The following is a 5,429-nucleotide window of genomic DNA, read 5'->3' as shown; positions in this document are numbered from 1 at the left end:
GAAAATGAGATTTTAGCCTATATGGTTAGAAGTTTGATAAAGATTGAACTTGTCCCTCGATCTCCCTTGATACGAAACATGATATGTGAACCTATTTGGTTTTGTATTCGGCAAAATGAAATTATTTGAATGACCATTGTCCCAAAAATGAGATTTTAGCCTATATGGTTAAAAGTTTGATAAATATTAATGTTGAATTTGTCCCTCGATCTCCTTTATTGCGTAACATAATATTTGAACCAACTTCGTTTTAAATTTGGTAAATAGAAACTAATGAGATGACCCTTATCGCGAAAACGAGATTTTAGCTTATATTTTTACATGTTTGTTAAAAATGAAGGTTGAACATGTCCCTCGATGTCCCTTGAAGCGAAACATGATATGTGAACCTATTTGGTTTGAAATTCGGTAAAATGAAAGTATTGAAATGACCATTGTCGCGAAAATTAGATTTTAGCCTATATGGTTAGAAGTTTGATAAAGGTTGAACTTGTCCCTCGATCTCCCTTGAAACGAAACATGATATGTGAACCTATTTGGTTTTGTATTCGGCAAAATGAAATTATTTGAATGACCATTGTCCCAAAAATGAGATTTTAGCCTATATGGTTAAAAGTTTGATAAATATTAATGTTGAATTTGTCCCTCGATCTCCTTTATTGCGTAACATAATATTTGAACCAACTTCGTTTTAAATTTGGTAAATAGAAACTAATGAGATGACCCTTATCGCGAAAACGAGATTTTAGCTTATATTGTTACATGTTTGTTAAATATGAAGGTTGAACATGTCCCTCGATGTCCCTTGAAGCGAAACATGATATGTGAACCTATTTGGTTTGAAATTCGGTAAAATGAAAGTATTGAAATGACCATTGTCGCGATAATGAAATGTTAGCCTATGTGGTTAGAAGTTTGATGAACAGTGAACTTGTCCCTCGATGTCCCTTGATGCGAAACATGATATGTGAACCTATTTGGTTTTATGTTCGGAAAAATGAAAGTATTGGAATGACTTTGTCACGAAAATGAGATTTTAGCCTATATGGTTAGAAGTTTGATAAATATTAATGTTGAATTTGTCCCTTGATGTCCTTTATTGCGTAACATAATATTTGAACCAATTTCGTTTTAAATTTGGTAAATAGAAAGTAATGAGATGACCCTTATCGCAAAAACGAGATTTTAGCTTATATTGTTACATGTTTGTTAAATATGAAGGTTGAACATGTCCCTCGATGTCCCTTGATGCGAAACATGATATTTGAACCTATTTGGTTTTATGTTCGGAAAAATGAAAGTATTGGAATGACTTTGTCGCGAAAATGAGATTTTAGCCTATATGGTTAGAAGTTTGATAAAGGTTGAACTTGTCCCTCGATCTCCCTTGATGCGAAACATGATATGTGAACCTATTTGGTTTTGTATTCGGCAAAATGAAATTATTTGAATGACCATTGTCCCAAAAATGAGATTTTAGCCTATATGGTTAAAAGTTTGATAAATATTAATGTTGAATTTGTCCCTCGATGTCCTTTATTTCGTAACATAATATTTGTACCAATTTCGTTTTAAATTTGGTAAATAGAAAGTAATGAGATGACCCTTATCGCGAAAACGAGATTTTAGCTTATATTGTTACATGTTTGTTAAATATGAAGGTTGATTATGTCCCTCGATATCCCTTGATGCGAAACATGATATGTGAACCTATTTGGTTTGAAATTCGGTAAAATGAAAGTTTTGAAATGACCCTTGTCGCGAAAATGAAATGTTAGCCTATGTGGTTAGAAGTTTGATAAACAGTGAACATGTCCCTCGATGTCCCTTGATGCGAAACATGATATGTGAACCTATTTGGTTTTATATTCGGAAAAATAAAAGTATTGGAATGACTTTGTCACGAAAATGAGATTTTAGCCTATATGGTTAGAAGTTTGATAAAGATTGAACTTGTCCCTCGATCTCCCTTGATACGAAACATGATATGTGAACCTATTTGGTTTTGTATTCGGCAAAATGAAATTATTTGAATGACCATTGTCCCAAAAATGAGATTTTAGCCTATATGGTCAAAAGTTTGATAAATATTAATGTTGAATTTGTCCCTCGATCTCCTTTATTGCGTAACATAATATTTGAACCAACTTCGTTTTAAATTTGGTAAATAGAAACCAATGAGATGACCCTTATCGCGAAAACGAGATTTTAGCTTATATTGTTACATGTTTGTTAAATATGAAGGTTGAACATGTCCCTCGATGTCCCTTGAAGCGAAACATGATATGTGAACCTATTTGGTTTGAAATTCGGTAAAATGAAAGTATTGAAATGACCATTGTCGCGAAAATTAGATTTTAGCCTATATGGTTAGAAGTTTGATAAAGGTTGAACTTGTCCCTCGATCTCCCTTGAAACGAAACATGATATGTGAACCTATTTGGTTTTGTATTCGGCAAAATGAAATTATTTGAATGACCATTGTCCCAAAAATGAGATTTTAGCCTATATGGTTAAAAGTTTGATAAATATTAATGTTGAATTTGTCCCTCGATCTCCTTTATTGCGTAACATAATATTTGAACCAACTTCGTTTTAAATTTGGTAAATAGAAACTAATGAGATGACCCTTATCGCGAAAACGAGATTTTAGCTTATATTGTTACATGTTTGTTAAATATGAAGGTTGAACATGTCCCTCGATGTCCCTTGAAGCGAAACATGATATGTGAACCTATTTGGTTTGAAATTCGGTAAAATGAAAGTATTGAAATGACCATTGTCGCGATAATGAAATGTTAGCCTATGTGGTTAGAAGTTTGATAAACAGTGAACTTGTCCCTCGATGTCCCTTGATGCGAAACATGATATGTGAACCTATTTGGTTTTATGTTCGGAAAAATGAAAGTATTGGAATGACTTTGTCACGAAAATGAGATTTTAGCCTATATGGTTAGAAGTTTGAGAAATATTAATGTTGAATTTGTCCCTCAATGTCCTTTATTGCGTAACATAATATTTGAACCAATTTCGTTTTAAATTTGGTAAATAGAAAGTAATGAGATGACCCTTATCGCAAAAACGAGATTTTAGCTTATATTGTTACATGTTTGTTAAATATGAAGGTTGAACATGTCCCTCGATGTCCCTTGATGCGAAACATGATATTTGAACCTATTTGGTTTTATGTTCGGAAAAATGAAAGTATTGGAATGACTTTGTCGCGAAAATGAGATTTTAGCCTATATGGTTAGAAGTTTGATAAAGGTTGAACTTGTCCCTCGATCTCCCTTGATGCGAAACATGATATGTGAACCTATTTGGTTTTGTATTCGGCAAAATGAAATTATTTGAATGACCATTGTCCCAAAAATGAGATTTTAGCCTATATGGTTAAAAGTTTGATAAATATTAATGTTGAATTTGTCCCTCGATGTCCTTTATTTCGTAACATAATATTTGTACCAATTTCGTTTTAAATTTGGTAAATAGAAAGTAATGAGATGACCCTTATCGCGAAAACGAGATTTTAGCTTATATTGTTACATGTTTGTTAAATATGAAGGTTGAACATGTCCCTCGATATCCCTTGATGCGAAACATGATATGTGAACCTATTTGGTTTGAAATTCGGTAAAATGAAAGTTTTGAAATGACCCTTGTCGCGAAAATGAAATGTTAGCCTATGTGGTTAGAAGTTTGATAAACAGTGAACATGTCCCTCGATGTCCCTTGATGCGAAACATGATATGTGAACCTATTTGGTTTTATATTCGGAAAAATAAAAGTATTGGAATGACTTTGTCGCGAAAATGAGATTTTAGCCTATATGGTTAGAAGTTTGATAAAGATTGAACTTGTCCCTCGATCTCCCTTGATACGAAACATGATATGTGAACCTATTTGGTTTTGTATTCGGCAAAATGAAATTATTTGAATGACCATTGTCCCAAAAATGAGATTTTAGCCTATATGGTTAAAAGTTTGATAAATATTAATGTTGAATTTGTCCCTCGATCTCCTTTATTGCGTAACATAATATTTGAACCAACTTCGTTTTAAATTTGGTAAATAGAAACTAATGAGATGACCCTTATCTCGAAAACGAGATTTTAGCTTATATTGTTACATGTTTGTTAAATATGAAGGTTGAACATGTCCCTCGATGTCCCTTGAAGCGAAACATGATATGTGAACCTATTTGGTTTGAAATTCGGTAAAATGAAAGTATTGAAATGACCATTGTCGCGAAAATTAGATTTTAGCCTATATGGTTAGAAGTTTGATAAAGGTTGAACTTGTCCCTCGATCTCCCTTGAAACGAAACATGATATGTGAACCTATTTGGTTTTGTATTCGGCAAAATGAAATTATTTGAATGACCATTGTCCCAAAAATGAGATTTTAGCCTATATGGTTAAAAGTTTGATAAATATTAATGTTGAATTTGTCCCTCGATCTCCTTTATTGCGTAACATAATATTTGAACCAACTTCGTTTTAAATTTGGTAAATAGAAACTAATGAGATGACCCTTATCGCGAAAACGAGATTTTAGCTTATATTGTTACATGTTTGTTAAATATGAAGGTTGAACATGTCCCTCGATGTCCCTTGAAGCGAAACATGATATGTGAACCTATTTGGTTTGAAATTCGGTAAAATGAAAGTATTGAAATGACCATTGTCGCGATAATGAAATGTTAGCCTATGTGGTTAGAAGTTTGATAAACAGTGAACTTGTCCCTCGATGTCCCTTGATGCGAAACATGATATGTGAACCTATTTGGTTTTATGTTCGGAAAAATGAAAGTATTGGAATGACTTTGTCACGAAAATGAGATTTTAGCCTATATGGTTAGAAGTTTGAGAAATATTAATGTTGAATTTGTCCCTCAATGTCCTTTATTGCGTAACATAATATTTGAACCAATTTCGTTTTAAATTTGGTAAATAGAAAGTAATGAGATGACCCTTATCGCAAAAACGAGATTTTAGCTTATATTGTTACATGTTTGTTAAATATGAAGGTTGAACATGTCCCTCGATGTCCCTTGATGCGAAACATGATATTTGAACCTATTTGGTTTTATGTTCGGAAAAATGAAAGTATTGGAATGACTTTGTCGCGAAAATGAGATTTTAGCCTATATGGTTAGAAGTTTGATAAAGGTTGAACTTGTCCCTCGATCTCCCTTGATGCGAAACATGATATGTGAACCTATTTGGTTTTGTATTCGGCAAAATGAAATTATTTGAATGACCATTGTCCCAAAAATGAGATTTTAGCCTATATGGTTAAAAGTTTGATAAATATTAATGTTGAATTTGTCCCTCGATGTCCTTTATTTCGTAACATAATATTTGTACCAATTTCGTTTTAAATTTGGTAAATAGAAAGTAATGAGATGACCCTTATCGCGAAAACGA

This window comes from Medicago sativa, chromosome 6 (genome assembly GCF_051527215.1).
Source record: "Medicago sativa cultivar Bolivia chromosome 6, Bolivia_mono, whole genome shotgun sequence".
Taxonomy (NCBI): Eukaryota; Viridiplantae; Streptophyta; class Magnoliopsida; order Fabales; family Fabaceae; genus Medicago; species Medicago sativa.
The sequence above is the reverse complement of the archived record's forward strand: the minus strand, read 5'-3'. Positions refer to the sequence as shown.